Source organism: Leuciscus leuciscus (assembly GCF_965113295.1).
Source record: "Leuciscus leuciscus genome assembly, chromosome: 22".
In the NCBI taxonomy this organism is placed as follows: domain Eukaryota; kingdom Metazoa; phylum Chordata; class Actinopteri; order Cypriniformes; family Leuciscidae; genus Leuciscus; species Leuciscus leuciscus.
The window spans coordinates 4,765,657-4,787,499 of NC_138746.1; the positions used below are offsets into that span (position 1 = coordinate 4,765,657).

General features: G+C 37.7%; 1 long non-coding RNA gene across 1 annotated transcript in view; it reads right to left on the reverse strand.

Annotated features, from left to right (window-relative positions):
• Nucleotides 1-15,462: 15,462 nt before the first annotated feature.
• Nucleotides 15,463-21,843, reverse strand: part of LOC309486284 — an 84,804-nt gene continuing 78,423 nt past the window's right edge. Inside the window, exons 2-3 of the long non-coding RNA XR_014201450.1 lie at nt 18,065-18,233; nt 15,463-15,929 (exon numbers count right to left, since the gene is read on the reverse strand). This is a non-coding gene — a long non-coding RNA (uncharacterized lncRNA). The remainder of the gene's footprint in view (nt 15,930-18,064; nt 18,234-21,843) is intronic.

A 21,843-nucleotide genomic window follows, 5' to 3' on the forward strand; every position in this document is an offset into this window, starting at 1 on the left:
TCTATCTATCTATCTATCTATCTATCTATCTATCTATCTATCTATCTATCTATCATTTATTGTGTTATTTATTTCAATTTATAATGAAGTTAATAATAACTACCTTCTAATTTCCTATTGTCATTTTGTCGTCATTTTATTAGATTATTTATGCCGTACTGCTGCATAGGAATGCTATTTTATCCTTTTTGAACTGAACCAGATCATATTTCCTTCTTTGTTAATGGAATAAAACACTAATTTCAACTATTTAACCCAGTCTTTAAACTTATTGCTGGAGGTTTGTCAGTTTGTAAGTGCACTAACACCATAGACCTCAACTCCCTGTGTTCTACCAGTCACATAAAACCCACTTTTTCATGGACTTTTCAATTATAATTTTTTAACATAATTGGCATTGATTGTTTAATATCCTTACAAATACCATACAAATTCATATATGTCATATCTGGGAAAAATTTGGGATTAAATGGGTTAAGATTGTGTAAATCTTCAGTGTCACATGATCCTTCAGAAATCATTCTAATATAATGATTTGCTGCTTAAGAAACATTTATTATTATTATCAATGTTTTTGAGGATTCTTTAATGAATAGAAAGTTCAAAAGACCAGTATTTTAGCCTATTTGAAAAATAAATCAAAAAGTAAATGTCTTTACAGTCACTTATGATCAATGTAATGCATCCTTGCTGAATATATTAATTTCACTAAGTCAAGTGAACAAGATTTGAAGCAAAGCACAGTTTAGTAGTTTAGCAGTATTTACTAAATATTTGTGTTCGCCCAGCTTGAAGAGGTCATTGTTTGAAGCAACAAATGTGTCATATATCCCAGTAAAAGTTTTGAACAAGGAAATAGCTTGTACCATCAAACAGAAATACCCAGATGTAAGGGAAGTACATCGAGCCAAGACTGTTAATACAAATGGAATAAGTTACAAAAAGGGCACTATTCTTCGGCCTAGATTTGTAGAAATAATGCAATTTTGGCAGATTGAGTTTCATTTGTTCCTGGTGCATTTTAGAGTCTTTGAAGTAAATGCATCACATCTGATAGAGTTGGTCTTCGCGGAGCATGACAAGCTGTTAGATGACTATCCATTGGTTGGGACTGTCTAGATAGTGAGTTTCAGAAATATTTTTTTGTCTTTCAGTGCAGATGCAGTATGTCTTCTGAGACAGCAATGACCTCCAATGGGTCTTACAGGTGAAGGTAACTTTAAAAATAAGATGTTCATGCACAGCATTGCTTGATCAGTTTAAGACAAGCATGCATTAAGACACCAAGCATGCATTTTTTTTGTCAGGAATACAAGATCATCAAAAGTCTCATCATGTAGCTCACTTATATATGTTATACTGTACCTCCTTCATCCTTACAGTGAAGCTATAAATAATGCATAAATCATTTGTCACAGGCACAGGACAGTGGTGGAAAGACAGATGGTGATGTAATGGGATTTTTGTGGCACTTTGTACTCATGGACACAGACTTTCACCAAAGGTACAAACCCTTGACTAAAACATTGTCCTCATTACTGTGTTGCCTTGTCTTCTGTTGTGCATTTCTGTTGGAAACACTATAGCTGTTATACAAGAAACTTTAATAAAGGCTTTTGTCAGATTTTTCTAAGATGAAATGAGCTTTGAAATCATAATGTGACAGAAGAAATATGTGTGTATTTATTTTCTCTTGATTACATGCAGCGTCATTTCATGGCAGTCATTTTGGATGATCACTTTCTTATTTGGTATGTTTTTGTTTTTCTCTGAATGATCTTTTTTTAAATCAAATTAAACTGATTTGGTCACTGAATCAAGATGTGTTTTACCATTTACTTCCATTCATTGAGTATAAATCTGTTAAGTTTGGGAATGTGCGTTACAATTATACTCAGTTTTGAGCTAAAATGTTCATTAAATGTTTCATTACTATAGGCTACTTATTCAACCACAACAGCATAGCAACCCCCTGGCAACCACCCAGAACAACAAAGACGTTCTATGAATTAATTAATGACTAATTCATGTGAATCAATAGAGACTTGATGACTTTAGAATTTAATTCTATTGGATTGCTTCAAGAAATTGAAAGGGTTTTGGTCAAACGTAGTCCATGTGTTGCTGCATTTATGATTTTAATCTGCACGTCAAGATTTGACCTTTCATTTCAATTTCCTCTCATACTTTCATCTCATTAAATGCTACAAAATCTCAATCACCAATCATATAGTCACCAAACCATAACATGATTCTGCGTATTACCAAACAAGAAACGGTCGAGTTGCTTCTTTAAATGAGAAAAGATGAGTGGAAAAAGACAGGAATTAATCAAGTGTTCTCTTTATTATTTGCGGCGGATGCAATAACAGCCTCTAATTATGGCAAGATGGCCTCAAATATCAAACCTTCCTGAGATTTCTATAAAACTCTTTCCACAAATACTTTAATTTCGGCACAATATATATTTTTTGTTCTGTCTTTAATTTGCTTGACATTTCAGAATCAGATTTTGAGGGAAAGAATTAAATCTGAGCAAATGAACAGAAAACCTTTTTTTTTTAAGTGCACTTCATTGCTTTTAAGTCTGCAAAATCAAATTAAACAAAGAATTTAATAGAAAAAGGTATGTCAAAACATATCCAACTAGATTTAGTGGTCTCTTCTTGTCTGTGCAAAACTGATGGGATTGCTACTCCAGTCTATATCCAAATTAATAAAGCAAATTTTTTGTGTTTTGCAGGCAGACACTAGGGGGCGCTATTGAGTCTGGCTTCATACAGCTGCCAGTCTATTTCAGTCGCTCCAATATGAAAGCGCTCAATATCACAGACAGAGGCCCTGAGGTTTCTTCATGGCATTATGTAAGTGGCCATCATGGATGACTTCCTTACAACGACTGGCGCTTTTCCACACGTAATGTTACAGAAAGGATTCCCACCTCTAAATCGGTAGTGCAAGGGCTGAAAATTGGTGTGCAGAGAGAATGAAAGTGTAACCGTGAACAGTAAATAGAGAGCGAGACAGGAGGGGAGAGCTGTTGTAGAAGTTGTGGCTTTATTGGTGATGGGCACTGCTTCAAGTTTCTCTCTTGCGCTCCACCCCAAAAGCCACTTTTATGGTGCTGTTTACTAGCTGAAGCTTCCAGAGATCTTTATCACAAAGTCTTTGATTGGCCAGATTTCTTCCACAGTCCATGTGCTGCTGGATCCGAGCACTAGACCACAAGAGACGGCAAACCAACAGCGCTTACAGGACAGAACAACACTTCACTTGTGTGTTATGCGCTTAAGTCGGATATGCTCGACTACAGGCAATTAATGATGTGGACATTACCTAAAGCCAGTGAATAACTATTTAAATCACAGAACAAAATATTGTAACACACAGGAACTGAGGCTGCTGATAGTTTCACTGTAAAAAACAAAAAAACAAACCAAAAACTGTCTGCAGTGGTTGCCAGAAATTTGCCGTAAAATAATACGGTAGCAACATTTTAGGTTTTACAGATTTAACTTAAATTTACAGTAAAAATAAATAAATAAATACGTATTTCAATCTGATGTAATGTTAAATTACCAACCTTTTGAAGAACTAACATCTGCTTTGTACCTTTGTAATACACTAACAACCACAAATATGAAGTGGTGATGATCATGAGTAAGTCACATGATGAATCAAAGCTCATCACAAGCAGCTTTCTCACATGTAGAAGGTGCACACAGTCTCATTCACACAAACACTAAACACCATCATGGTAACACACATGACATTAAATGAATGCAATAAACATTAGATTTAACATTAGATGTAACATGAAACCCTAATGTACATAACTGAAAAAACGAAGCAAAAAAACGAAGAAGAAACAGTTATTTCAACGAAAATATACATCAAATGTGAAGTGTCACGCAGGGAAGTCTGGGAATGTCAATTTACGTTTTTCACTGTAAATTATACAATGACTTGTTCTTTTTCACATCTAATTATTGCACTTGGTTCATTTCTACATCTATTACAGTTATTCACCGGATATAGTACTGAACGTTTCTGTTAACCAATTAAGTTTTTTACGGTAGTATTTTTACAGCCTTTCACCGTTAAAATAAGATATGTTTTTTGCAGTTACAAAAGATTTTTAAATAAATGCTGTTCTTTTGACATTTCTATTCTTCAAAGAATCTTGAAAAAATATCACGTTTCCACAAAAATGTTAAGCAGAACAACTGTTTTCAACATAAATATTTTCAATATTTCTGAAGGATCATGTGACACTGAGGACTGAAGTAATGATGCTGAAAATTCAGCTTTGAGCACAGGAATAAATTACATTTGAAAACAGTCATTTTAAACTGTAATAATATTTTACAATATTACTGTTTTTACTAGTGAGAATTTATTCATTCTCGTGTTACGCAGCACGTTTGAGCTTCAGCAAGAAAATCTCTCAGATTTCATTATAAAGATCTTCATTTCTGTTCTGAAGATGAACGAAAGTCATACGGGTTTTGAACGACATGAGGGTGAGTAATTATTAACAGAATTTTCTTTTTTGAATTTAAAATTGTTTTGTTTTAACCCAATATTGATGTGTTATTTATGCATATTAGAAAAAGAAAAAAAAGTTTTTATGTTCCAGAATCTGCCTAGCAACAACTCAGAACACCTTAGAAATAGCCTAGGCTAGCAACCACTTTAACACCAAGCACTTATCAATCACCTATAGCTATAGTACTTTTAATGAACACATCCATTCTATATATATAGTATGATTTCAGATATATGCACAGAGATTATATGCACATTGCAAAACACAGAAAATAAACCATAGAACAGACAGGAGGTACAGGATCTCCTCCCACTTCCACCTGGAAAATGACTGTGGAAATGACAACTGCTTCCCCTCCAAGCCAAAGCATCGAAGTGTCTTCCACATTCACAACAAATAAACAATCTCTCCTCTGTAAACTCACTGAGAGAATCTGTGCCAGGCCTGACCAGAGCGGATCCTCTGATTACAGTGTGTTCGGTGGACGTTATTCAGTCAAACCGGCGGGGCCGAGAGGAACAATAGCAGCAGCGCTTAGTCAATGAAGGCCAAACCAATCTGGCACTGTTATCAGCATTAACTTCCTATTTACAGTCACATGACCAGGGTCAACAGGAAGTCCGTTCTGCACTTCCCTTAGAAATGGCAAGTGATTGAGGGTTTTCTGAGGATATAGCTTTGGTTTGAATGATAGGTTTACCAGAAGATTATAGGTTTGGATTCGGCTCTATGTTGTCGCTAAGAGCGAACTGCTTCTTTCTCTGACAGAAATGGTCTGTGGAGGGGAAAGGAGAGGTGAAAACCCAAAGTGACAAGGAATGTGAAAAAGAAGGAAGGAAAGCTTGTAATTCCTGTCGGGTTTCACACGGTCCAAAAACGGAGACAAAGGTGGTCTGTGGAAAACTGCGCGGTGACCCTGCGACTGAAGATCATTTACATAATGGTGCCGACGTTTGGAAGAAAGGTTAAATTTTAGACTTCCATTATAACACAAATAATGAAACCAAGCCTGGTAATTATTGCCTTCCCCACCCATCTAGTGCTGTATAGTTGGAGATAAAAACATGTTTTTTTTTTTTAGATGAAACAGCTTCAGTGTTTAAGAGGTTGAGAAACCTCACATACTGTGCTTACAGAGATACGTTTACACTGGTGTAAAGCATCAGGGCTTGTAGAGACATTAGAGGCCCAGAGTCTGGAAGATCTGTGGTCTACCTCTTTCCCTCTGTCTTTCTCTCTGTTTACGTTCCTCCTTCGCCTTCATGTTCTATCACTCTTAGTCTTTCTGCGGTGTTTCCATGTCAGATTTTCCCTTTCTGCTGTATATGTGGTTGCTGCCGCTATTACGAACGATGCAAACATCTGAAATACACCACTGTTCAGTTTGGGGTCAGTTAGAAAATAGTGCTTTTTATTCAGCAAGGATGCATTAAATTGATTAAAAGTTACATTGTATTATTAAAAGAAATGCCATTCAGTTTGTACTTTATGTTCATTTAAGAACCCTTTGAGGTTTGGGCACTGGGCACCCACCAGCAGAAACATAAATTGGCTTATGATGCTGAAAATTCAGCTCTTTTAAACATATTCAAATAAAAAAGTTATTTGAAATTGTAATAATTTTTTTTCACATTTTACTATATTTTTTGTTCAAATAAACGCAGCTTTGGTGAGCATTAGATACTTTTCTACAAAAACATTTGAAAAGTCTTCCCGACCCCAAACTTTTCAGTGGTAATCACTATTTTATATACACTGTAATATTTTTTTTAGTAAACTAAACTTAATTTACTGTGTTTATCCAATTGATTTGTCTTTGTCTGTCAATGTATTTGAATTGACATAATAAAGTTATCTCAACTTTTGGGAGCAAGTACTCAAAAATTGCCTGTGCAAAAAATAAACAAAATATAATCAGTTGAGTTATTTTACAGCGTAAAAATGTTTTCAGTGGTAATCGACTTCATGCCACAAATGCTGTTTATAGATCTAGAACTTGTTGACTAAATTGTCAAAAATGCACAAAAAAAAAAGAAGTAAATGTAAGATCTCAGCACAGGAAACATTACTTGACAGATCACAGTTTGCTCTTAACATGACTTGATTGACATCTGAAGCCCATGAGAGAGTATGTGAGTACCTGTGAAGCTCAGAGGTCAAAGGTCATAAGGTCAAGCGTTTTTATATTAATGGAGCGGCAACATTACACCACACACTGTGTTTCTATTCCGGTTTGCAAGTATTGCTGGCGATCCAGTATTCACTATATATTTGTGATGATGTTGTTATGATCATAAATATTAATATTTAACACTATTTGTTTAGCCATAAAGCTGGCTTAGTTCCGTGTCCCTATCCTACACAGAAATTACAACCACTGAAATAATGTTATGAAATTCATGTTTTGAATATGAAATTAGAAATAAAGAAACAGGAGGTTCATTAAAAACATGAGATTACAATAAAATCTTTTTTTAAATGCAATATTTTAAAATTTATAATAATAAGAATTGTATTTCTCATATTTATATTACTTTTTAAGCTTTACTGGCAAGAATGGCATAAGAGTTGGTAAGATTATTTGAATTAATAGAAGTGAATCAGCACTCAAACATCTCTCTTCATATACTGAAATGTTTTGTCTCTCCTCTCTCTCGGTTCACCTTCATCTTTCTCTTCTGAAATGCAAGAATAATACCCAACTTTTAAAGACCAGAACTAGAACTGAACCGTATATAATTTTATAATTCCTCACAAAAAAAAAAGAAAGAAAGCGTCTTCCCCTCTGTTGCACACACACATCTGGAGAGAATTGCCTCGTGTTTGTTCTCCTCTCTTGTGTTATTGGCAGAGATCTGACCAGAGCGTGCTCTCGTATTCCCAGTGTAACACTTTAGAATGGAAATATTTAACTTACGCTCCACCCTGTATAAACAGCTTCTTCTCTCCGCAACACTCCTGCCCACGACCGGACGGCACGCGGGACGGGGATCTGATCGGGGAATGGGACTCTTGCATGCAGATGTGATTGGCTGTATGTTTCAGGGAGTCTGGATGCACAGGTTTAGATTATAAGTTAACATTTCAATAATTCAACGACACATAATAGTGGCATGACATGCTAGTAAATAGATACATATTTAGGGGCCGTTTGCACGAGACCATTTTCCGAGACTTTTTATCCATTTTGGCCGTTCATTTACACGACAGTGGCGTTTTGGGGCCTGAAAGCTTTTGAAAACGGGTTTCAAAGTGACGTTTTTGAAAATTATACCTTTATCGTCTCTGTGTAAACGTCAAAAACACGAATTTGTGAAAACGGTGACGTACATGTTCAGTAGGTGTGTAGTGTTTCTTTACAAAGTGACATCAGCAACGACTAATACGACATTTTAATCTTTTTTCTCAGATCTGTGTTAACTGGGATCGTTTTTGTTGTTGTCGTTTGTAAAAAAAAAAAAAAAAAAGGAAAAGCTTTTGTTTTTAGTAGATCATTGTCATCTAAAGGGACCCTGGAAATGCTGCAAACACCGGATCATAAGCTGCTCAAGTGTGCACTGGACACAGTGTTGTCCTTCAGCGTTCGTGAAACCCTGGTTTCAAACATTTTCAAATCAATTTGACATTCACCTGACCCTAAATGACATGTACAAACAAAATGATCTGTGATTGGCCACTTGACATATCATTCAGCCAGTCTTTTCTAAGAGACGCTGCTTGAGCAGAATGAACTGCAAAAAATGCACGACAAATAAAACTCAGGCTCTGAGAGACTTTACAGTAGTAATATGATAATTGTTTGTTGATCATAAAAGGCTTCTGAACAATACAGTATCTTGACCGGCTGTCAGACTTTTATCCATGACACAAACTCTCTCATTTGGCCTCGCTTTGACCTCTGTCCACTATTTTAAACCGATAGTCGTCTCTCGTTTCTCTAGCAGCTTGGCAGAGCCCTGTGTCCGACCGCAAGACCATAAGGAAACCGCCACTCACCAATACAAGCACAAAAGCAGGGGTCGCGACTGGTCACCCGTCCAGACGTCCAGCCCGTACGCCACCACATCACTGCACAGCTGGGCCCATTTCCCTGGAAGCTTGACCTTTAACCCCCGACCTTGAACTTGAGCCTGGCCTCATTTTCTGAGCGCGGTCTGACCGCCGCGTGACCCCGCAGATGACCCTCTCTGGGTTTAGGGAAGGGTGCAGTGGTAATGGCATTGATTAGGAGGGTCTGGTGCCAATATATTTTCTCTCTGAAGCCGATTTGATAGATGAGGCCTCGTCTAAATAGATGAGAGTCTGACTGAAGAGGCAGGTGTGGCGTGAAGTTAATGTTTCTAAAGTGATGTGGACACGGTGGAGGGATGCTACCGCTTGACCTCGGGGTCACAGACGTCACCCTCCCCTCTCGTTTACCACATTTCCTCTGTGAAGTGCTGGTCTTTTGTAGTCTGAGAGCTCAAACACCAGAACCACAATCCGCCGTTAATTAAAACGTAGCTGTTGTCATTGAAACACTTGATGACTTTGACCCTCATCTTCTATTTGAAGTGTTAGAGACTCCAGTGTCAAGAGTGTTAAGCCTCGTTTTAGTTGAAGGTTTGTACTTTAAACTTACGAGAAGTGATTTAAAAAAGGTTTAAAATTTTTTTTTTTTTTACATTACTAATATAATTAAATGATTTGTTCACAGTTTTTTATTCACAGTGTGTTTCGCTGGGATCAAATTAATATTTTGTATTACTTTTTGTGGTAAAACAATGTTTAAGTTTAAATAAAATCTGTTTACTGGGCCTTAACTGGGTCAATAATAGTATAAATAGTTGAGCCTGGCAAACTGGTCAAATGTATTACATTTATTTATATGATTTAAATTTGTCATTGTAAATAAACCCACGTTTTTTTTTTCTTGAAAAGTATTAGTGGATGTCCAAACGGTATTCAGCCAGTGTTTATGAGGATCTCTACAGGGACAACAGGGGAAAATAAATCCAACTGTCCATTCAGGCGTCGCACTAAACGACAGGCTATAATGGGAAATGAAGTGTTCAGAGAGTGCTTATGATATGGGACCCTACAGAACACTACAGAAACATCACACTCTTTGTACATTAATATTTCAAAAAGCACATCTACACAAGCACACAACACACATTCTCACACACTGATGTTGGTGGATATTGAAGAAGGACATTTTTAAGAAGGACATTTTTTATTTTATAATGTATTATATAAAAGTAGGACTTTAAATGTAATAGTTTTTCCTGAGGTGCACTTGTAATGTACTGTAAGTAGGATTTTTACATTGCATATCTGTCTGTCTATAAGTAATTAATATATAAATGCACTGATTTTTGCCCCCAGTGGATCTCAAGCTTTTTGACTTCAAGTCCACACAATATTTGGCGCACTTACAATTTCTACCCAATAAAATATACTTGGCATAACTAGAACATATATAATTGTTATAAAAATAACCAAATACTAAGAGATCTTGATTAATTATTTTAGCGGTAACACTTTATTTTACTTGTTACACATGTTACATGTACTTACCATTGTAATAACAGTAAATTATGCATAATTACATGCAACTAACCCTCAACCAAATCCTAATCCTAGTGCATGTAGTTGCTTAATATAACTCAGTACTTAAATATATATTTACACTGTAACAATGACACCTTAAAATAAAGTGTAACCATTTTAGCTCATTTTAATGCCATTTGAGTTACAAATTTCATGTACCGATTCAGAAGAGACAAACATCTCCGTGTTTATTACAGAGGTGTGAGTGTGTGCTTTCTAGACGCTGGCGTTACAGAAGGTCTGTGCTGTCTTGCATGCATCATGTATGACGGAAATGTCTCTTAATTAATAATTTATTGATATCATTTTAATTTATCATAAAAACCCTATAAGTAAACTTCACATACGTTTATAGAACTGGCTGTTTATAATAAAGAGAAATTTGGACAAGTATTTGACACTGATATTAAAATGGCCAGTCTTAGCCGTTTCCACGATTTGGCTCTATTTATTAATTTTATGATTTTATTTTTTACATCGGAGATTGTCCATGTTGAAATGAAATGAAATGAAAGCATGCTTTTGGTGTGCAAGCTAGGTCAAAAAAACACGAGGAGTGTTAGGATAATACAACAGCAGCAGTCACAGACATTTGCTTTCGGACAGTATTAGATTTCTCAGAGGACCGTTGAGTTAGCCAAAAAAACTGAGGTTTTACTGAGGTTGTGTGAGAAAAACACAGACATGGCAGATTTGGATAGAATTAAAATCACATAGTACGTCTCTAAAGTCTTTTGAGGAAACCAGTCCCGTCCGAATAGGGCTAGTCTCCGCTATATAAACCAAGAGTATGTACAGATAGGGGTGCTGAATATAAAAGTACAACTGGAGAACAGGTGTTTCATGTCATAGTTGCTATTGTTTTTAGCATGACTGGAATGCACTATTGACAGATCCAGCAGAAGATACAGAAAGACCCATTTTATCCTGGAGTAGCCTCACCGCAAAACTCTGGAACAAACCCACAGCACATACAATCAACATCCAGGACTGGAACTATCAGTTTTATAATCCTAATTACTGATAAAGATAAATGAACCTACGAATAAAGAATTCTACAATACAAGCCATTTATCACAAGGACCGTAACATGAGTTCCAGAAATGGCAAGAACAGCACAATCCCGGACAGAGATGAAGCGTCTCACTTTGGCAGGTTGTTAGTGTGGATTAAGAAAGTGCAGTGATAAATGTGTGAAATCATTTCACAATTATTCCTTCTGGATTTTCCATCATGCTCCAGTCATCCCTGGTTTGATTTCTGATACCCGGAGTGAGCGGCACCGTCTCATACCCTTTGCCAAAGCCACAGCTGGTTCGTATCGCCGGTGTAATCGTCTCCAGAAGCTGTTTTACTCGAGATTTAACAGCTCTAACGTATTTTCACATTACTGACATGAATGCCCTCACCCATAGAAAAAAAAAGCCAGTGCGTTTGATCAAATTTATTTGGGGCTGTGTGGAAGTGCGTTTTATCCCTGTTTTGATCAGGCTTTCTCTTTTCTCCTGTTCCAAAGGTTCTTGTGTATGTGCTGTGGGTTTGTTCCAGAGTTTTGCGGTGAGGCTACACCAGGATAAAATGGGTCTTTCTGTATCTTCTGCTGGATCTGTGTCAGTGACAGAAAAGGGATGAGCAACAGGCTTGGAGAACATTCATCTACTGTGATGCTGAGCAGAATCACCACATGGACACGTTTAGTGGCTATGGACAATAGTTAAGCCACAAATCTCTCTCTCTCTCTCTCTGTCTATCTACACACAAACTGGTCCATATGGAAAGATTTCTGCTGAAGTTTGTACCAGCACATTGGTGTCATACTGCAAACCTCCAATGTTTGAAAAAAAAAAAAAAAAAAAGGCAATCAATGCCTTATATCAACTATCTCATTGCTGAGACAGGCTAAATGAACCGTTGACAGTTAGAAGATAACGCTCGCAATCAAGACCCAAACCAGTTTCTAACAAAGCACAGGCACTGGAAAAAGAGTCTGCAATCAACAGAAATAAACCCAAAGCCATGTGACTGTCTGTGTCAGTGGAAACATTGTAGAAGAATGGCTGTAATGAAGCCAGAGAGTTCAGGTCCAGATAAATGTTCCTGAACATCAGACCAGCTCTTCAAAAATAAATCTGCTTCTTAAAAGATCAGTGATGGGAGTTGATTTCTTTTTGGCTTCTTTGGAAATATCAGTTTGGCCTAGAGCTACATAGAGTAGATCCTCTCGTCTTTTCTCTCCTCTCCTCTCCTTTCGCCTCGCATCTCCTGTGCTCTCCTCTCCTTTCCTCTCTTGTCCTGTCCTGTCCTGTGCTCTACTCTCCTCTCTTCTACTCTCTTGTCCTGTGCTCTACTCTCCTCTCTTCTACTCTCTTGTCTTGCCCTGTGCTGTACTCTCCTCTCCTCTCTTGTCCTGTCCTGTGCTCTCCTCTCCTTTCCTCTCCTGTGCTCTACTCTCTCCTCTCTTGTCTTGTCCCGTCCTGTGCTCTACTCTCTCCTCTCTTGTCCTGTCCTGTGCTCTACTCTCCTCTCTTCTACTCTCTTGTCTTGTCCTGTCCTGTGCTCTACTCTCCTCTCTTCAACTCTCTTGTCTTGTCCTGTGCTGTACTCTCCTCTCCTCTCTTGTCCTGTCCTGTGCTCTCCTCTCCTTTCCTCTCCTGTGCTCTACTCTCTCCTCTCTTGTCTTGTCCCGTCCTGTGCTCTACTCTCTCCTCTCTTGTCTTGTCCTGTCCTGTCCTGTGCTCTACTCTCTCCTCTCTTGTCTTGTCCTGTCCTGTGCTCTACTCTCTCCTCTCTCCTCTCTTGTCTTGTCCTGTCCTGTGCTCTACTCTCTCCTCTCTTGTCTTGTCATGTCCTGTGCTCTACTCTCTCCTCTCTTGTCTTGTCATGTCCTGTGCTCTACTCTCTCCTCTCTTGTCTTGTCCTGTCCTGTGCTCTACTCTCTCCTCTCTCCTCTCTTGTCTTGTCCTGTGCTCTACTCTCCTCTCTTCTCCTCTCTTGTCCTCTCTTGTCCTGTCATGTGCTCTACTCTCTCCTCTCTTGTCTTGTCTTGTCCTGTCCTGTCCTGTGCTCTACTCTCTCCTCTCTTGTCTTGTCCTGTCCTGTCCTGTGCTCTACTCTCCTCTCTTCTCCTCTCTTGTCGCATCCTGTCCTGTGCTCTACTCTCCTCTCTTCTCCTCTCTTGTCTTGTCCTGTCCTGTGCTCTACTCTCCTCTCTTCTCCTCTCTTGTCCTGTCCTGTGCTCTACTCTCCTCTCTTCTCCTCTCTTGTCTTGTCCTGTCCTGTGCTCTACTCTCCTCTCTCCTCTCTGTCTTGTCCTGTGCTCTCCTCTCCTTTCCTCTCCTCTCTTGTCCTGTGCTCTCCTCTCCTTTCCTCTCCTCTCTTGCCCTGTCCTGTGCTCTCCTCTCCTTTCCTCTCATATCCTCTCCTCTCTTGTCCTGCCCTGTGCTCTACTCTACTCTCTTCTCCTCTCTTGTCCTGTCCTGTGCTCTCTCTACGCTCTTGTCTTGTCCTCTCCTGTGCTCTACTCTATTGTCCTGTTCTGTGCTCTCCTCTCCTCTCCTTTCTTGTCCTGTCCTGTGCTCTACCCTCCTTTCCTCTGATTTCCTTTTCTCTGATTTCCTTTTCCCTACTCCTATGCTCTCCTCTTCTGTGCCCTTCTCTCATCTCCTCTCGTCCTGTCCTGTCCTGTCCTGTGCTGTCAGATAAACTTTTTAAAGTCGACACAAAATAAAAATTGTCCCTATTTACTTTGTTAGCGCATATTACTAGTCTTGTGGTGAACAACTAATCCGTGCAAGTTAATACACAGAAAAAAATGGTTTGCCGTGGTAATCTTTAATCAAAATCTGAAAAGTTACTTCCGGTCTGGAATGACGTTCCTTTTCTGATGACGTCAGTTTGACGGCTCGGGTTGAAAACGCTTAACCACTCAAACCACTAGTCTGCTATGAGCGGAGATGGAGAAGAGGAGCGCTAAAGTAATACCCTGCCCTCTGTTCAATATTCCCTTTCACTTGGAAATACGCCACAACACTGGAGAAAAGTCGTTTGCAACTTCCGGTTCACGGGGGCTTTAAATGCACGTTTTATCAGGTAATGGTATACAAATTGAAAACAAAAGTGTCTTTAAAATTGTAGATATAACTCAAGTTATATAATCTTCTTCATCACCAGCGCTGAGAGAGAGAGAGATGCATACAGTAGCTCCGGATCTTCATCTGCCATCAGGAACATTGATTTATTAATGTTAGCGAGGCCTGCTACGCTAATAGGGTTTAGATCCAGGAAGTGAGTTAATGTAGCTGACAGCGATACAGGAATTTAATCTCTCGAGTGCAGAGAATTATGACTGCTCTCTATCAGAGCCGTCAGCGAGGGGGAGAGGAAATCAATTGGTGCTGAATGCGGCCCACTCACAGCAGTTTAACAGAGATAACACAGACTCCTGTGATGTGCACGTAAGGTTGCAAACTACAGTTTAACTTCAGTGACATTAACATGCATTAAATAATTTAGGGGAAAAAAAAACTTTTGCTAGGTTTTTCCTGCTAAAATGACTTCAAATTAGGCTATTTAAACTGTAAAGCAGGACTATGGCCAGCATATTTAACGTAATTATTTATTCCATTCCTGCAGTGGCCCGTCTTTTCCACTTATGTCTCCAATGCCTTTTGGTTTTAAATGAAATTTGTTTAATATTTCAACTAACTTGAACTAAAGTTTTCTGTAAATGTTACAGATATTATATGCAGTCATTTTTTTGAATATTTGTAGATATGTTTTGTTTTTATTTACACTATACACTAAGAATTAAAAATTTTAAATAAAAAACAATATATATATTTTTTACAATATTTTACTGTATAATTATAAACTGAAAATGATATCAATGATAAATGATAAACTAAAATTCATTCAATATTAATAAAAAAGATATTTCAACTCAAACTAATATTATCTGGAAACATTATATATAATAATTATATTAATATTTAATATGAATATTTAATTAAAATTGAATATTTGTAATATTTGTCTTCTTTTTGCTTAACATACATTTTCACCATATATGGTAAAGTAGGTTTGCAGTTAAAAAAGCAAGTATAAAAATGTATTACAAATATTACATGAAAAAATTACATTTCAACTTGAACTTTAGTTATCTGTAACTATTACACATATAGATACAAATAATAAATATAGTTTTAAAATAAAAAATCTACAAATAATTATAAGTATTGTTTTCTTAAACATACAATTTAACCATATGTGATAAAGTAACAGCACGGTTAACAAATCAACATGTTTTAATTTGAGCATTTTATATTATTTATCTGTTAAAACTGGTTAAAAATCACAGTGTAGTTTAATGAATAGAAGTCATTTTCGTTCTCTATTTTCCTGACTGCATAACCTCAAATGACCACCAAGCCAAGAAAAAGTATTTGTCCATGGAAAACTACTTCTACTAGTATTCATCAGTAATTGAAATTCGTATTCTGCCTTTGCTGAGCGTTTAGAAACGTAAAGCTAAAAGTAGCACATGGACGGTGGTTTGTCTGTATGTCTACACTGACTCAGCTGTAATTGGCTGTTGGTTTAGTAGGTGAGGTGGTGTTGAAACGCTGGTGCCGGTGGGGAGATCTCTTCTAATGGTGTCCAGCGGCCTGCCCAAAACCACACAACACACTCAGCATTCACTCCACACGCTGTGCCGCCCAGACAGGCGAGGTGTGTGGGCCTGGGTGGGTGTATCACTCGCGCTCTGTGTCTATCACTTCTTTTTCTTCTTCTAGGAAATCACAGAAATGAGAGGTCATTGTAAAGAGGAAGAACACATGCAGAGAGACGATGAAGATTCACATCCAGTGTTTAGCAAAGGAAAGGATAAATTAGAGGGAATATTTCTCTTGTCTTTTTGGTAGTTCATGTAAGAGTTATAGTGTTTATACAATATTATGGTCTAACGTGTTCTTCTATAAGTCTTGAGTTCATTATAAAAGTTCATTTATATGTTCAACATTCCCCCCAAAAAGTATATGATCACTCATACATACTCTTCATCTGTTTAAATGTTTTAAAGGGCTCATACGGATTTCCTTTCTCTTTTGAGTTGTGTGGCCTACTATATACAGTACACTCACCTAAAGGATTATTAGGAACACCTGTTCAATTTCTCATTAATGCAATTATCTGATCAACCAATCACATGGCAGTTGCTTCAATGCATTTAGGGGTGTGGTCCTGGTCAAGACAATCTCCTGAACTCCAAACTGAATGTCAGAATGGGAAAGAAAGGTGATTTAAGCAATTTTGAGCGTGGCATGGTTGTTGGTGCCAGACGGGCCGGTCTGAGTATTTCACAATCTGCTCAGTTACTGGGATTTTCACGCACAACCATTTCTAGGGTTTACAAAGAATGGTGTGAAAAGGGAAAAACATCCAGTATGCGGCAGTCCTGTGGGCGAAAATGCCTTGTTGATGCTACAGGTCAGAGGAGAATGGGCCGACTGATTCAAGCTGATAGAAGAGCAACTTTGACTGAAATAACCACTCGTTACAACCGAGGTATACAGCAAAGCATTTGTGAAGCCACAACACGTACAACCTTGAGGCGGATGGGCTACAACAGCAGAAGACCCCACCGGGTACCACTCATCTCCACTACAAATAGGAAAAAGAGGCTACAATTTGCACGAGCTCACCCAAATTGGACAGTTGAAAACTGGAGTCTCGATTTCTGTTGAGACATTCGGATAGTAGAGTCAGAATTTGGCGTAAACAGAATGAGAACATGGATCCATCATGCCTTGTTACCACTGTGCAGGCTGATGGTGGTGTAATGGTGTGGGGGATGTTTTCTTGGCACACTTTAGGCCCCTTAGTGCCAATTGGGCATCGTTTAAATGCCACAGCCTACCTGAGCATTGTTTCTGACCATGTCCATCCCTTTATGACCACCATGTACCCATCCTCTGATGGCTACTTCCAGCAGGATAATGCACCATGTCACAAAGCTCGAATCATTTCAAATTGGTTTCTTGAACATGACAATGAGTTCACTGTACTAAAATGGCCCCCACAGTCACCAGATCTCAACCCAATAGAGCATCTTTGGGATGTGGTGGAACGGGAGCTTCGTGCCCTGGATGTGCATCCCACAAATCTCCATCAACTGCAAGACGCTATCCTATCAATATGGGCCAACATTTCAAAAGAATGCTTTCAGCACCTTGTTGAATCAATGCCACATAGAATTAAGGCAGTTCTGAAGGCGAAAGGGGGTCAAACACAGTATTAGTATGGTGTTCCTAATAATCCTTTAGGTGAGTGTATATAGACATAGTCTAAGCAAGTGGTTTTATATCAGGACCCAGATTTAACACTGGTCATCAAGGTATGTCCCAACACAGTTTCAATATTGTTCTTTAAGTGAACGAAATCTCTAGAAGCATGTGCTAGCAACATCAAGGACATGGGTTCGATTCATACACATAAAAACGGTATTGCAATAGCAACGCAAAGGTCATGGGCTCGATTCCCAGGGAATGCAAGAACTGATCAAATGTGTTCCTTGAATGTAAGTCACTTTAGATAAAAGATTTGCCAAATGCATAAATGTAAATGTAGACACCTGGCTTTTGATCAACAAAAAAAAATATGACATTAAGCCTATTTATTTAGCTATTTTAACTATGCAGTTATGTACTTAGTCGAATTTCCAAACTGAATTTTCATATTATACATTTCCATCCTAATTTGAAATGAAATCTGTTTTTGTGCAAAAAACTTGACTTATATTATCTGTGAACTATATGAAAAATAAAATGTAGAATGGTGCATTGCATCTTTTAAAGATGCATTTTATCCTAACAAGAGTCCACAAGCCAGACTATTAGTGGAAACCCAGCGTGACCCCATCCTTACTGTAATGGATTGAGAAAAGAGATGGATGCATTAGATGAGTCTCTCTCTCTCTCTCTCTCTCTCTCTCTCTGTCTTTTCTCAGAAAGGAGAAGGACTGCGCTGCCCACACTCCAAGTCCTCTTGCCCCGAAAACCGCATCTGACCACCAGGACCTCAGGGAAACCACGGCCTGATGGAGGAATAAAGAGAGTGAGAGAGATAGAGAGAGAGGTGGAGAGGCTTTGGCCCCACAGCAGCTGATGGTGGTATTAAGATATTAATTGCTTTTTGACATTATTTGGTTGCGGGCGGGTCGGTGAACCCTTGTTTTACACTGAAGGCCACACAGACTAAAACACACTTCATATTCCCTCTGCCTGAACACAGCATTGAGTCTAATATTTGAAATGCTGTAAATGGCTATACTGAGATAAATACGCAAGGCTGAATTTTCTATATTGCACTCAAAAACAAAACAAACATTCATACGTCAGTTCATGGTTCATGCAAAGCACTGTAGATCTGACTTTATTAGATCTCACAGTTTAGCCAACAGTTAAAAGTCAGGCTTTGCTAACACTAACCTTGGAAAGACGCAAACCTTGTGTAACCTGTATGTACACCACAGGCCCATAAACACCAGTTCCTGGTCAGGATCAGAGCGATGGAGAAAGTGAATCACCAGGCGTTCGCTCTGAAGGTCATACCCTATACTTAAACTATACTGCCGTCATCATGCATTCAGCATGTGTGTTTAAATACAGGCAAGCTCACATTACGTATATTAGGTGACCTTAATGCATTTTTTTTTTTTTTTTTTTTTAAGAAACAGCTGCAATTTAAAAAGTCTCTGAATGGATATTGTTGTATTCTGTGAAAAATCCCTGTAGTCATTTTGCCGGCTTTGCATTCACATGAATCTAGTCAATGTCTTTTTGAAAGTCAGTCATTTTTTAAATTTTTATTTTTTATTTTTTTTATTTATTTGATTGGGACAGTGCATTTTAAAGAACATAACATGGAGTACATGCATGTAAAAATGCCGGATTTTAGCCAAGGGCTAATTTCCATCCGTAGTCCCACGGGCTAGGATCACACAACTCACAAAAATTTTGCTAAATAAAATTTACATCTACAGTCAATTCATAAATTAGCTAAATCCTATATACAATATTCACACAAGACTACATTCAACTTCACAAACACTCATCCATATACACATTACAACGTAAAACAATTTAAAAAAGGATAAAACATACATACTAATGTGTGCAGCTTTGATTTGCCCATAGCCAGTTTTTCAGCTGGACTTTAAACGAGCTATATGTAGTACATTCTCTTAGTGTTAGAGGAAGACTATTCCACAGGTTCCCACCCCGGACAGACAGGACCGTCTGACCGAAGGTGGTACGCCTGTGAGGTATTATCAAGTCTCCTCTAGTAGAGGCTCGTGTGGTCCTCAGAGAATTTTCTTTGGATTTAATAAAGTCCTTCATAGGTGGCGGAGCGAGGGAGTGAAGGACCTTATATATCAGACAGGCCATTTTCAAATTAATCATATTTTGAAAATCTAATAATCTATGTTTTTTTAGCACTTGTCAGTGGTGGTGGGATAGCGGTTTTTTATCTAATGTTTTTAATGCCTTTTTATATAGAATTTCTATGGTTTTAAGTGTTGTGGGGCAAGCAAGAGACCAGGTAGTCAAACAGTAATCAAAATGAGAAATAATCATTGAATAAAAATATGTTTTAGCAGCACCCATAGTTAAATTATTTCGAATGTGCCAAAAATTTTGAAGATTAAATTTGACAATCTTTGCTACTTTTTTTTTTACATGACTTTTAAAGCAAAGTCCACACAATAAAGTATTTCACACATTATATATTTTTACATAATGAATTGAACTAACAATATTTTTTTTGTCTTTTACAGTTTCTGTTCCACTAGTTGTTGTTTTTTCTTCAAGTGGTGCTTGCCAAACCCCGAAGCGCAAGTATTACATTTCTTGTCCTGCAGTGTTTTGGTTACAAACATGAATGATTCCTCAAATCATGTGGATTTCTGAAAGATATGTGTGCTATCACTTTTTTCTAAGTGCAGTTTCAGTGCGAAACAAATCTGTGTACGTGTGTTTTTAAGGTCCTGGGATGTCATAGTTAACGGATTGATTGATTGTGCTGGATGATATATAGTCCCACACCTCTTGAGGTTAAACTCAAGCAGGAGAAGGGTTTCCACTACTGTCAAAGAAAGGCAGCTTTCATCAATAGACCTGCACTGGAAAACAGAAGCATGTGCCAGAACAACAATTATATCCAGAAGGTGTCAGAATACATATCATATCAGGGTGATTTTAAGATACAAAGTGAGATAACAGATAAATATTTAGAAAACAGAAATGTTCCATTGAAACTAGAGCTCTAATAATGTTCCTTTGGAATTACATTTGAATGACATAATTGCAAAATTATTACAATTACCTGTTTTAAATAAGTGTAATTTTAGGATTATTTATATACTATTATATTATATACTATTATAGTCTTCCAAAGAATATGCAAGTAAGGTTGTCTTCACAATGTTAAGCGTGCCGATGTCAAAGAACTAGCGGTGACGAAAGCTGACTGTGTTGTCGCCTCTCGTCTTCTGCGTCTCGGCCAAAAAGCTGCGCTTGAACACACCAAAAAAGGACTAAAGGACTGTCAACTAGCACGTGCGTTGTGCACCTCAGGTAAGATGATGTAAAATTAAAACAGCCTTCTGTCTGTATCGTCTTGACTTCTTTCGCTTTCATCACTTTCGCTTTTATTCTTGTGCACTGACTTGTTTGTGAACAGCCAATCAGAGTTCTCTCTCTCACCAATGACCCAACACCGATTCAAAATGCTGAATCGGCCCCCAAAAAATGGCAGGTTGTCTTTATGCGAGGTGTTCCAAGTGGTTTAAGTGTGTTACTATCTAATATAAAAAGTTATTATTAACTAAAATTATTATTGAAATAAAATAAATAAAAAATATTAGATGAAAAACTTAAATAATTTTTTTTTATTATATAAAAATGATAAAGATATATATATTGCTCTTTAATAACCCAGACTTTTAGTTTATCCAGTTGTGGAAATTATCACTTAGAATTTTCTTCTGACTCGGGTTTGTATAAGAGAATATTCTAATGGATGATCAGTGCTTTTTTTTTTTTTTTGCGCTGCTGGAACAAGCATTTTTAATCTAGTCAATAGCAGCTTAACATTGACATTCTTGGTGTGCATCTCTGATGCAGAACTCTGGACTGCAGCTCATTAAAAATAGACAGAGCATTTAGAGAGAGTTAAAGTCCTAATGTAAAATCTTTACCAGTGACTTAAGTACAGCATTGAGATCCGTTTCTGCTGAGCGTGCTGAATAATAAACTCACCGTCTACTGTCCGCTGAGTTACAGCAGTGTCTGCGAGGGGCTTTTATTTGATCTCTTTGTTTTTGTCTTGTTAAAGTCGGCATGAATCTGATGTATATTTCAGTGAAACTGCTTCTCGGACAAGAAAAAATGTGGGGCAGGACTTGATTTTGTCCATGAGGAGTCGATTGGATGATTGAATAATTTAATAATTGTGGTATGCTATTGGTGGATCTCATGTGAGTGACAGGTTGCCCCGCCCTCACACCAGTAAACATGTCATCAGATAAGAGATCTGTATATTAATTTAAAAAATTATAATTCTTGACAAAATACTGTTTATGGTAAACTCGGCACAGTCCTTCAGCCTGTTTTCCTGGATAACTTATTGGAATTACAGTTATT